This window comes from Oncorhynchus masou, chromosome 20 (assembly GCF_036934945.1).
Source record: "Oncorhynchus masou masou isolate Uvic2021 chromosome 20, UVic_Omas_1.1, whole genome shotgun sequence".
Classification (NCBI taxonomy): Eukaryota; Metazoa; Chordata; class Actinopteri; order Salmoniformes; family Salmonidae; genus Oncorhynchus; species Oncorhynchus masou.
In genome coordinates, this window is record NC_088231.1 from 27,363,998 (window position 1) to 27,377,782 (window position 13,785).

Sequence of the window (13,785 nt, forward strand, 5' to 3'; positions counted from 1 at the left end):
CACTATGGAGGCAGGAGACACACACTATGGAGGCAGGAGACACACACTATGGAGGCAGGAGACACACACTATGGAGAAGGAGACACACACTATGGAAGAAGGAGACACACACTATGGAGGAAGGAGACACACACTATGGAGGAAGGAGACACACACTATGGAGGAAGGAGACACACACTATGGAGGAAGGAGACACACACTATGGAGGAAGGAGACACACACACACACTATGGAGGACACACTATGGAGGAAGGAGACACACACTATGGAGGAAGGACACACACTATGGAGGAAGGAGACACACACTATGGAGGAAGGGGACACACATACACTGACTGTCTGAAACCAGAGATGAGACACACTCACTCATAGCACACAGAGCTACTGTTGTCCCGGGACACATCAGCCAGAACCAGCTAACAAGCAGTCTTTCTGTATCTGCACATGAACTGAACCACCACACACCGTTCCGATAGTCCACCCATAGATGTCCTATTCAGATAGTTTTCTATGAAAAACACACACCGTTCCGATAGTCAGTTTTCTATGAAAAACACTTTCTGGGGCGAAAACAAAGTCATAGGTTGTCAACGTGTTCTATGTTCCAAGTCAAATGACGAGTCAATAGGTGACCTTTACCCCTTCACCTGGCAACAACCCCAATCTCACCTTTGAACTTACTCCTGATTGACCAAGGGGATTAGGTTAGTCGGATCCTCCCTGCATTGAGAGAGAGAGAGAGAGGATAAATGTCACCCTTAAGCACAGATCTAGGATCAGCTTCCCCAAATCCTTAACCATAAAGGGCTGGAGGTAAAACTGCCCTAAGATCAGTGTGTAGGGAAAAGCTGGTGTTGCTACAGCAGTAGACATGGATCAGTACAACACCCTGTTACAGTGTGAGGACCCAGGCACGTGGGGAGTGAGGCCCAGGGTTCGCAGGACTTCTCCCTAGAGACTGACACCTATTTCTGGGATGGAATCAACCTCGGGCTACCCTTGTTGGCCCTTTGTGTGGTTCTGTTGTGGGGATCACTGAGCGTTGTGGTTAAAATAGTTTGGGATTAAAGTGTCCTGTGAAATATCATGTTATTGTTGTAACTCAACTCCTACAATGTTTTCTGTCTCCCTACACCCTCTCTCTGTCTCTCTCCAGTCTGTCCAATGGGCAGTGGTGCCAGTAGACTCTACAGCTCCCTGGCCCAGACCCTAGTCAGCACCACTACCACCCCGCTGGCCCAGACCCTAGTCAGCACCAGCACCACTACCACCCCCCTGGCCCAGACCCTAGTCAGCACCAGCACCACTACCACCCCCCTGGCCCAGACCCTAGTCAGCACCAGCACCACCCCCTGGCCCAGACCCTAGTCAGCACCACTACCACCCCACTGGCTCATCACCAGGACCCCCAGCACCCCTCCCAGGGGTGTCACTCTCCCCCGGGGGGGCACCCCCTGGGGCTGCTGAGGGAGTGTGAGGAGGCTCTACGGGACAGGCCTCCTCGCCTCCTCAGAGCCTTCATCTGCCCCGGGGAGGGAGAGGTGGACAGGGAGGAAGTGGACAACGATGCCACCCAGAGGACCATCAGAGTTATGCAGTGGAACATATTGGCTCAAGGTAAATGTTGTTTTTTCAATTGTAGCCTTTCTTTAGCAAAAATTGTCATGAACGTTTCATCTCATTCAGGGTTATTAAATGGTATATTTTATTGCTCATTTTAATTGGCATCGAGGACAGTGAGATGGATGGACTGACAGATGAACTCTCTCCCTCCAGCTCTAGGTGAAGGCATGGACAGTTTCGTCAACTGTCCCCTGGAAGCCCTGAACTGGGCGGAGCGTAAATACCTCATCCTAGAAGAGATCCTCACCTACCGACCTCACATCCTGTGTCTACAGGAAGTCGACCACTACTACGACACCTTCCAGCCAATCCTGGCCAGCCTGGGTTACCGCGGCAACTTCTGCCCCAAGCCCCGGTCTCCGTGTTTGGATGTGGAGGGCAACAACGGTCCGGATGGGTGTGCTCTGTTCTACGATGAAGCCCGGTTGGACTTGGTGGACAGTGTGAATGTCCGGCTCTGTGCCCTTTTAACAGCCACCAACCAGGTTTGTAAAACTACGAGTTGAACCGTCCTTTCTTCCTGAAGTAAATCACTGGTCTGACAACGTCCGACCGTAATAGGATGGAAACTCCGATTTCCAAGCACGTCGATTACCTCAAGGAATTAAGGATTCCGACAGGATCCTATTTTATAACAGGCAAGAGAGGTCAGAGGTCAACCCTCCTCCTGGACAGCCACTGTTTGTGTAGATTGTTAAAAAAAATACAGACTGGAACGTAAAACCTTAACTGTTTTATGCATTTGTCTTCCCTACAGGTGGCGGTCGTCACGACGCTGCGTTGCAGGGTGACAGGCCGGCGGCTGTGTGTTGCCGTGACGCACCTCAAAGCCCGAAGCGGCTGGGAATGTCTCCGTAGTGCCCAGGGTTCCGACCTTCTCCGGAACCTCGCCAACCTCACCCAATCACCGGGGGGTCCTTCGGGTCCCATAGGCGTCGCCCAAGACACCCCTCTCCTCGTCTGCGGCGACTTCAACGCTGTGCCTTCCGAGGACGTCTACCAGCGTTTCGCCTCGTCACCGCTGATCCTGGACTCGGCCTATAAAAGGTTAAGCCGGGACGGGCTTTCAGAACCGGCCTATACCACGTGGAAGATCCGGCCGACGGGAGAGTGTTGCACCACGTTGGATTATATCTGGTACTCTAGAGAAGCTTTCAGTGTGGACGCCGTGTTGGATATGCCTACAGAGGAACAGATTGGCCCCAACAGGCTTCCGTCGTACAACTACCCCTCCGATCACCTCTCGCTGGTGTGTGACTTCAGCTTTAAAAAGCAGCAGGAGGAGTGAAGAGGATCGCGTGGACACTTGATTGACAATTCGAGGGATGGAGGGAACAGAACGAGGGATGGAGGGAACAGAACAGAACGAGGGATGGAGGGAACAGAACGAGGAATGGAGGGAACAGAGCGCCACTGTCCCCCTGAGTCCGAACCCATCTCTGGGGTATGAACTGGAGAACAGGAGGAGGGAATGGAGGGAACAGAGCTTACTTTTCAGAAGTAATGGATTTAAAACACTGAATGAAGGGAACGAGAGGAATGGACTGGACAGACTGTGAAACCCTCTATGGTTTTTGTCTACAGTAGAGGTGCTGTTGTTGTACCTCTGACACTGTGATGGACTGGACAGACTGCTGAAACTGGGCTCTATGGGAAGTAGGTGGAGGAAACTACCCGCTTGGTGTGAAACTGGGCTCTATGGTTCCTGTTCCAGTAGAGGTAATGTTGTCGACCTCTAAAACACTGAATGGACTGGACAGACTGCTGAAACTGGGCTCTATGGTTCCTGTCTCCAGTAGAGGTGCTGTTGTTGTACCTCTGACACTGTGATGGACTGGACAGACTGCTGAAACTGGACTCTATGGTTCCTGTCTCCAGTAGAGGTGCTGTTGTTATACCTCTGACACTGATTGCACCCTACCTGCTACTATTCAACTCTACTGGTCCTTGGCTGCTTCAGTTCAAGAGGGTAATCCTACAGAGCAGGATCAAGGGGTTAGCCGGCTAACTAGGAGTTAACTGAATATTCTGAAGTATTACAGTGCATTTTGGGAAGTATTCAGACACCTTGACTTTCTTCAAAATGTTGTTACATTACAGCCTCATTCTAAAATGGATTAAATTAATGTTTTTCATCAATCTTCACAATGGACAAAGCAAAAACAGGTTTTTAGAAATTTTTAGCAATACTTTGCTATGGGCCTTGAAATTGAGCTCAGCTGCATCCTGTTTCCATTGATCATCCTTTAGATGTTTCTACAATTTGATTGTAGTCCACCTGTGGTAAATTCAATTGATTGGACATGATTTGGAAAGGCTCACACCTGTCTATATAAAGGTCCCGCAGTTGACAGTGCATGACAATGGAATTGTCCGTAGAGCTCCGAGACAGGATTGTGTCGAGGCACAGATCTGGGGACGGGAACCAAAACATTTCTGCAGCATTGCAGGTTCCAAAGTAAACAGTGGCCTCCATTATTCTTAAATGGAAGAAGTTTGGAACCACCAAGACTCTTCCAAGAGCTGACTGCCCGGCTGCTGACCGCCAAGAGCTGACCACCCGGCCAAACTAAGCAATCGGGGGAGAAGGGCCTTGGTTGGGGAGGTGACCAAGAACCTGATGGTCACTCTGACAGAGCGCCAGAGTTCCTCTGTGGAGATTGGAGAACCTTCCAGAGGACAATCATCTCTGCAGCACTCCACCAATCAGGCCTTTATGGTAGAGTGACCAGGCGGGAAGCCACTCCTCAGTAAAAGGCACATGATAGACTGCTTGGAGTTTGCCTAAAGGACTCTGACCAAGATTGAGCTCTTTAGCATGAATGCCAAGTGTCATGTCTGGAGGAAACCTTGCACCATCCCTACGGTGAAGCATGGTGGTGGCGGCGTCAGGCTGTGGAGATGTTTTCCAGTGGCAGGGAGACTAGTCAGGATGGAGGCAAAGATTAACAGAAAGTACAGACGGATCCTCGATGAACCTGCTCCAGAGCACACATGACCTCAGACTGGGGGCGAAGGTTCACCTTCAACACGACAATGATCCTAAGCACACAGCCAAAACAACGCAGGAGTGGCTTCGGGACAAGTCTCTGTCCTTGAGTGGTCCAGCCAGAGCCCGGACTTGATCCTGATCGGACATCTTTGGAAAGACCTGAAAATATCTGTGCAGCGACGCTTCCCAAATACAGGTGTGACCAGCTTGTAGCGTCATACTCAAGAACATTTGAGGCTGTAATCGCTTCAACAAAGTACTGAATTTGAATACATATGGAAATACTTTTAAATTTGTAAAAATGTCTTAACCTGTTTTTGCTTTGTCATTGCGGGGTATTGTGGGTGTAGATTGATGAAAAAGTATTACATTTTAAAAGGAATCTGTCTGAATATGTGTTAAACATGTTTTGTAATGTTCATCAGCACAGCATTTCCTCAACTGCAGAGGGGGATCTTGCTCTTACTGTGTGTGTGTGTGTGTGTGTGTGTGTGTGTGTGTATATATATCCTTTTCTGGTCTAATACTGGTCAGTCATTAATGCCTACTGATACTTGTACCAGGGCCATGTGGAGTACAACAACGTTGCATATAGAAATACCACTAAATAGAGCCAACGTGATTCCTTATTGTATGTCAGAGATGAGCGTTTGTTCTAAATGGAAATATGCTATCTGAACGTACCCCTACGGTACATTTCATCTGTAATATAAACAGTATCTAGGTGTATTTTATCCAAAACACACTTCCAGTAGTGTGTCTATACATTGTATGGGTGGCCCCAGTAGGAAACTAAACCATATCGCTGGCATGGTGCCACGTACTACCAACTGACCCACTTATGTCCAGTCCATGAGCATCAGTCCCAGGACAGTAGTTTATATTCAAACTGTCAGCCTATGTGCAATAAAATAATGTGCCCTTCTTCTCTGCCTCTGTGTGGTGTTCTACACATTCTAAATCACTTCCTACCTCACCAGTTGGAATGCCATCCAATGTCCCCTGGTGGTAAGCTGTGGAACTACACTTATCACCAGCATGTGAAATGTGGACATGAACTACGACAGTGACGTCTGCTGTGTGTTCCTGATGGAACCTAGAACTCTGATTACAGGAGCTACTGTACTCTGTCTACACATGTTCCTGATGGAACCTAGAACTCTGATTACAGGAGCTACTGTACTCCGTCTACACACATGTTCCTGATGGAACCTAGAACTCTGATTACAGGAGCTACTGTACTCTGTCTACACATGTTCCTGATGGAACCTAGAACTCTGATTACAGGAGCTACTGTACTCTGTCTACACACATGTTCCTGATGGAACCTAGAACTCTGATTACAGGAGCTACTGTACTCTACACACATGTTCTTGATGGGGATGGAACCTAGAACTCTGATTGTTCCGTCTACACATGTTCCTGATGGAACCTAGAACTCTGATTACAGGAGCTACTGTACTCTGTCTACACACATGTTCTTGATGGGGATGGAACCTAGAACTCTGATTACAGGAGCTACTGTACTCCGTCTACACACATGTTCCTGATGGAACCTAGAACTGTACTCTGTCTACACATGTTCCTGATGGAACCTAGAACTCTGATTACAGGAGCTACTGTACTCCGTCTACACATGTTCCTGATGGAACCTAGAACTCTGATTACAGGAGCTACTGTACTCTGTCTACACACATGTTCCAGATGGGGATGGAACCTAGAACTTTGATTACAGGAGCTACTGTACTCAGTCTACACACATGTTCCAGATGGGGATGGAACCTAGAACTCTGATTACAGGAGCTACTGTACTCTGTTACACACATGTTCTTGATGGGGATGGAACCTAGAACTCTGATTACAGGAGCTAACTCCTACACACGTTCTGATGGAACCTAGAACTCTGATTACAGGAGCTACTAAACTTTTGTACTCCGTCTACACACTTTTAAGTACATTGCATTCGTTTGGTGAACGCAGTCACTCTGCACCAACCAGCTGAGCCATTGAAGCGTCTGTCACCTCCCGTTCAACTAGTTCTGGTTAAACCCTGAATGGAACTGCTTAAAAACAGAATCCATGCAACCAAAGGTTTACTAGTTGTCGGTTGGAACAGGTCCCAGAGAGAAGGGTTCCCGGTGGCGCGTGGATCACCTCTCTAACACGGCTGAGCCAACAACAGCATTTACCACAAATGCAGAAACGTCACCTTCGGAAGAGCATAATTTAATTAAACAAAAGACAAAACAGAAAGTCGTTTAATTCAAATGTTTTTTTTTATATTTCAGTAAAATCTACTTGAATACACTTTGAAACAAGAGTACAACAAAATAGAATATACTTCAAATGTTGAATATACAAACTAGTTCAGTCCGAACAGCTTTCTCCCTCTTCATACGACTAAGAACAGCAAAAACTGCTAAAGGAAATGTAGGGGGCGGAGCCAAGACGGCTGACGAGCAGTTACCCTAGAGACAGTTACCGTGGGGATGTAGATGCAGTAAGCCTATGGTCAAGGCCTACTAGAACCAACCAGGGTTGGGAGTCAATTCCATTTCTATTACAGTCAATGCAAATTTTTTATTTTTTAATCATTGAAGAGAATTGGAATTTCAGTCTACTTCCTGAATTGTAATGGTTTTGACCCCAAACCCTGTAACCAACCCACATGACCTGGGCTTCAGACTATAAGAGAACAATGGTGTTGTCCTACTGTTTTATAACACTGCGCTTGGTACAAGGTATCCAAAAAGGTCAAGAAACCGTAACACACAAAAAAAAAGCTGAATTATCTTATAAACAATGAATGACAAATAAAAACAGATCATTCTAAGGCTGAATTCCCCTAAACTGTATAATAGTTATATACTCACACAAGTCCTTTTGGCTTTTTATTTTCCTCTTGTAAGAGCTGATCCTAGAACAGCCCGCAGTCTTTCGTGTGGTTTGTTAACGCACCGGGAATCTGCACAGTGATTCGGCAAATCAAATGCTGGTCGTACACAGATACATTTCTATACAAACACCCCCCCCTCCATCTCCATCTCACTCCTTTCCAGTTCATTTTTATTTTTATTTTTTTTTTATAATTAGCCTTTTGTTTAGTGTTCTCGTTTTGTCTTTTTAACGTTGCATTTGTCCGTTGTAGCTTAGTCAGCTAGTGTCTCATCTGCCAGGATCAGAACATGTAGTGATTTCAGTTTGACTTGGTCCCTTGTTCTGAAGGAGATTCTTCCCTTTTGAAAAGTCATTGCTGGGTTCCTACGTTGGCTGGGTAACCGACAGTATTGTACGACTCAAATGACTCCCTATTCCCTACAGAAGTAGTGTACTGTATAGGGAATAGGGGGCCATTTGGGATGCAGCCTGGGTCTCCATAGAGATGAGGCTGTGGTAGGAAGGTAGACCCCCCCCACCCCCATAGACGAGGCTGTGGTAGGAAGGTAGACCCCCCCCATAGATGAGGCTGTGGTAGGAAGGTAGACCCCCCCACCCCCATAGATGAGGCTGTGGTAGGAAGGTAGACCCCCCCCCACCCCCATAGATGAGGCTGTGGTAGGAAGGTAGACCCCCCCCCCCAGATGAGGCTGTGGTAGGAAGGTAGACCCCCACCCCCATAGATGAGGCTGTGGTAGGAAGGTAGACCCCCCCCCCCCCCATAGATGAGGCTGTGGTAGGAAGGTAGACTCCCCCCCCCCACCCCCATAGATGAGGCTGTGGTAGGAAGGTAGACCCCCCCACCCCCATAGATGAGGCTGTGGTAGGAAGGTAGACCCCCCCCCACCCCCATAGATGAGGCTGTGGTAGGAAGGTAGACCCGCCCCCCACCCCCATATAGATGAGGCTGTGGTAGGAAGCCCCCACCCCCATATAGATGAGGCTGTGGTAGGAAGGTAGACCCCACCCCCATAGATGAGGCTGTGGTAGGAAGGTAGACCCGCCCCCACCCCCATATAGATGAGGCTGTGGTAGGAAGGTAGACCCCCCCCCATAGATGAGGCTGTGGTAGGGAGGTAGACCCCCCCCCACCCCCATAGAGATGAGGCTGTGGTAGGAAGGTAGACCCCCCCACCCCCATAGATGAGGCTGTGGTAGGAAGGTAGACCCGCCCCCCCCCCATAGATGAGGCTGTGGTAGGAAGGTAGACCCGCCCCACCCCCATAGATGAGGCTGTGGTAGGAAGGTAGACCCGCCCCCACCCCCATAGATGAGCTGTGGTAGGAAGGTAGACCCCACCCACCCCCATAGATGAGGCTGTGGTAGGAAGGTAGACCCCCCCACCCCCATATAGATGAGGCTGTGGTAGGAAGGTAGACCCCCCCCCACCCCCATAGATGAGTCTGTGGTAGGAAGGTAGACCCCCCCACCCCCATAGATGAGGCTGTGGTAGGAAGGTAGACCCGCCCCCACCCCCATATAGATGAGGCTGTGGTAGGAAGGTAGACCCCCCCACCCCCATATAGATGAGGCTGTGGTAGGAAGGTAGACCCGCCCCACCCCCATAGATGAGGCTGTGGTAGGAAGGTAGACCCGCCCCCACCCCCATAGATGAGGCTGTGGTAGGAAGGTAGACCCCCCCACCCCCATATAGATGAGGCTGTGGTAGGAAGGTAGACCCCCCCCCCATAGATGAGGCTCTGGTAGGGAGGTAGACCCCCCATAGATGAGGCTGTGGTAGGAAGGTAGACCCCCCCCCCATAGATGAGGCTGTGGTAGGAAGGTAGACCCCCCCACCCCCATAGATGAGGCTGTGGTAGGAAGGTAGACCCGCCCCCCACCCCCATAGATGAGTCTGTGGTAGGAAGGTAGACCCCACCCACCCCCATAGATGAGCTGTGGTAGGAAGGTAGACCCCCCCCCACCCCCATATAGATGAGGCTGTGGTAGGAAGGTAGACCCCCCCACCCCCATAGATGAGTCTGTGGTAGGAAGGTAGACCCCCCCCACCCCCATAGATGAGGCTGTGGTAGGAAGGTAGACCCGCCCCCACCCCCATATAGATGAGGCTGTGGTAGGAAGGTAGACCCCCCCACCCCCATATAGATGAGGCTGTGGTAGGAAGGTAGACCCGCCCCACCCCCATAGATGAGGCTGTGGTAGGAAGGTAGACCCCCCCCCACCCCCATAGATGAGGCTGTGGTAGGAAGGTAGACCCCCCCCCCCCACAGCTGAGGCTGTGGTAGGAAGGTAGACCCCCCCACCCCCATAGATGAGGCTGTGGTAGGAAGGTAGACCCCCCCCACCCCCATAGAGATGAGGCTGTGGTAGGAAGGTAGACCCCCCCACCCCATAGATGAGGCTGTGGTAGGAAGGTAGACCCCCCCATAGATGAGGCTGTGGTAGGAAGGTAGACCCCCCCCATAGATGAGGCTGTGGTAGGAAGGTAGAGCCCCCCCCCCCATAGATGAGGCCCCCCCCACCCCCATAGATGAGGCTGTGGTAGGAAGGTAGACCCCTCCCCCCACCCCCATAGATGAGGCTGTGGTAGGAAGGTAGACTGCTGCTGCGGTTCTCCCCCCCCACCACACCCATAGATGAGGCTGTGGTAGGAAGGTAGACCCCCCCCACCCCCATAGATGAGGCTGTGGTAGGAAGGTAGACCCCCCCCCACCCCCATAGATGAGGCTGTGGTAGGAAGGTAGACACCCCCCCCACCCCCATAGATGAGGCTGTGGTAGGAAGGTAGACCCCCCCCCCCCCCACCCATAGATGAGGCTGTGGTAGGAAGGTAGACCCCCCACCCCCATAGATGAAGCTGTGGTAGGAAGGTAGACCCCCCCCCCACACCCATAGATGAGGCTGTGGTAGGAAGGTAGACCCCCCCACCCCATAGATGAGGCTGTGGTAGGAAGGTAGACCCCCCACCCCCATAGATGAGGCTGTGGTAGGAAGGTAGACCCCCTCCCCACCCCCATAGAAGAGGCTGTGGTAGGAAGGTAGACCCGCCCCACCCCCATATAGATGAGGCTGTGGTAGGAAGGTAGACATGTCCCCCCATAGATGAGGCTGTGGTAGGAAGGTAGACCTACACCCCATAGATGAGGCTGTGGTAGGAAGGTAGACAGGTCCCCCCATAGATGAGGCTGTGGTAGGAAGGTAGACCCCCTCCCATAGATGAGGCTGTGGTAGGAAGGTAGACCCCCCCCACCCCCATAGAAGAGGCTGTGGTAGGAAGGTAGACCCGCCCCCACCCCCATAGATGAGGCTGTGGTAGGAAGGTAGACCCCCCCCACCCCCATAGAAGAGGCTGTGGTAGGAAGGTAGACCCCCTCCCCACCCCCATAGAAGAGGCTGTGGTAGGAAGGTAGACCGCCCCCACCCCCATAGAAGAGGCTGTGGTAGGAAGGTAGACCCGTCCCCCACCCCCATAGAAGAGGCTGTGGTAGGAAGGTAGACCCGCCCCCACCCCTATATAGAAGAGGCTGTGGTAGGAAGGTAGACCCGCCCCCACCCCCATAGAAGAGGCTGTGGTAGGAAGGTAGACCCGCCCCCACCCCCATAGAAGAGGCTGTGGTAGGAAGGTAGACCCGTCCCACCCCCATAGAAGAGGCTGTGAAGGAAGGTTAGACCCCCTCCCAGGGTAAATCAGAGCTGGTTGTGGGTCTTTATAGTCTCTCAGAGTCACATAGAAAAAGAGGAACAAACTATGTGGCCAAAAACTGTACAAACAATGTTGAGGTGTGTGTGTGTGTGTGTGTGTGTCCGTACAACGTGGCCTCAACACTCCAGACCTCTACACATTAGCAACTGATTTAGACGACTACGGTGATGATGTCGTGTGTTTCCGGTAACGTGGTCTGGACGGGGAGGGCCTGTACCGATATTTAACGGTCAGCGTCTTGGCTTGCTGCTGCTGCGGGTCGCCGTGGCAGATCTCTTGATGATGCCGCTGATGATATGGGATGCCGCCACCGGAGCGCTCTGATTGGCCGTCGTCGTCGTCACGGTGACCACTGCCGTCCCGGTCCCGCCACCTTGCGTCGTCGTGACGATATGATGCGTCTGTTGTTGTTGATGATGATGATGCAGCGTTGGTGGGAACAGCCAGCCTCATCACCTTGGTCACAGGGGATACAATTTGTAATTCCATAAATGAAGACAATGTTTGAATTTGTAACAAAAAATAAATATAAATTAATACACAGAAAAACACATGAAGTCTGTGCCCAAATGCAATACTTTTATACTTGCATTTCAGCTTCTTGTGATGTTTTCTGATTTTTAGCTTAAAATGGCCAATAAAAACTATTTTTAAAACAGACACCTGTGTCCCTGCAGCCATGGTAACAATGAGGTGTTAGGGGTCTACACCCCAGGAGTTTGTCCCGCCCAGGAGAGAGATGCTGCCCGATCTATACGGGGAGCCCCCAGGCCAGGCTTGGTCTGCTGCTGGTACTGGGCCAGCTGGTGGGCCGGGATGGTGATGATCTTAGCCAGTTGGACCGTGATCTTGTCTCCGTTCTCCGCTGTGGCTGGAACCATGGTGGGGATGGTCTGGATCACAACCTGGAGAGGAGAGATGTGGTTAGGAACATGTCTACACATTCTAGATCTATACAGAGGGGGGGTCTGGATCACAACCTGGAGAGGAGAGATATGGTTAGGAACATGTCTACACATTCTAGATCTATACAGAGTGGGGGGGTCTGGATCACAACCTGGAGAGGAGAGATATGGTTAGGAACATGTCTACACATTCTAGATCTATACAGAGTGTGGGGGGGGGGTCTGATTACAACCTGGAGAGAAGAGATATGGTTAGGAACAGGTCTACACATTCTAGATCTATACAGAGTGTGGGGGAGGGGGTCTGGATCACAACCTGGAGAGGAGAGATATGGTTAGGAACAGGTCTACACATTCTAGATCTATACAGAGTGGGGGGGTCTGATTACAACCTGGAGAGAAGAGATATGGTTAGGAACAGGTCTACACATTCTAGATCTATACAGAGTGTGTGTGTGTGTGGGGGGGGGGTCTGATTACAACCTGGAGAGAAGAGATATGGTTAGGAACAGGTCTACACATTCTAGATCTATACAGAGTGGGGGGGGGGGGTCTGATTACAACGCAGGCAAAATAATTATGATGTAGAAGGTGAAGGATTAGAGCTCGTCATTTTAATTTCATGAGATCAAAAGATAATATGGTTTCCAAGATTCAAGTTTTGAATCGTGGACTTGGTTAGTATGAGGCGTGTCTGTCGCTCAGCCGTCAAACTGTCCATTCTGTCGACACTACAGAGTAGCTAGCTGACACACCAACTAGCGTGGTTACCCACCTTCGGTTGGGAGTTCGCGTTGCCCGTTGCCGTGCCGATGGGAGAGGCGTTGGCCAATTGGTACGTCGTTTGGCCTCCCGACGTCCCTGGCGCCTGTTGCACGGCAACCGTCGAGATCTTCTGGCCCAGTGACGTTGTCATGACTACAGGCACTTGCATGGCAACCCGTACAGTCCTGGAGACGATAACAAAATGGAGTCAGTGACAAAGTTTTGTAAATACAAACTTACGAGACATCGATAGATAAACTAATTTACATTCAGCATAAAACCTCCAAAGTGAATTGTATGTTTCAGGGTCAGTATTCGGGTGTGTCTAACCTGGGTCCTGAGGCAGTGGGGATGATGGCCGTGTGAGAATGCTGCGTCTGGGTTCCGTCTGGCGCCGTGGAAATGGTCACTATCCTCGGAACCCCCACCGCCGCCCCGCCCCCCGTCATCACCGCCTTGTTGCCCTTAGCAACCGGAGGATGGACTCCGGTTCTAGTCCCACCCCCCAGGATGGTGGGCGTCGTGGCGAGCTCGGCCACATTCAGTATCGTCTCCGACGAGGGCAGGACCCTCTCGTGGTAAGACTTCTCTGAGCCAATAAGATCGCCCGATCTGGAGTCGGACTTGTCGTCCTCGATGACAACGATGTTCTTGGGCATCTCCTTGAACTGGTAGACCAGCCGCTGACCTTCGACCTTGGCCAGTATACCACGTTGGTAGTAGTACCTGGTAGAGAGGGAGGGAGAGAGGAGGGTGAGCGAGAGAGGGAAGACGGAGGGAGGGAAATAGAGGGAGGGGATAGGGAAAGAGAGAGGGAAGAAGGAGGGAGGGAAATAGAGGGAGGGGATAGGGAGAAAGAGAGAGGGAGGACGGAGGGAGGGAAATAGAGGAGGGAGGGG

At 51.0% G+C, this 13,785-nt stretch overlaps 2 pseudogenes; one reads left to right on the forward strand and one right to left on the reverse strand.

Annotated features, from left to right (window-relative positions):
* The window catches only part of LOC135506554 (nocturnin-like), a 32,129-nt pseudogene extending 29,105 nt beyond the window's left edge, over nt 1–3,024 (forward strand).
* An 8,422-nt stretch (nt 3,025–11,446) lies between these two features.
* Nucleotides 11,447–13,785, reverse strand: part of LOC135506610 (ETS-related transcription factor Elf-2-like) — a 276,324-nt pseudogene continuing 273,985 nt past the window's right edge.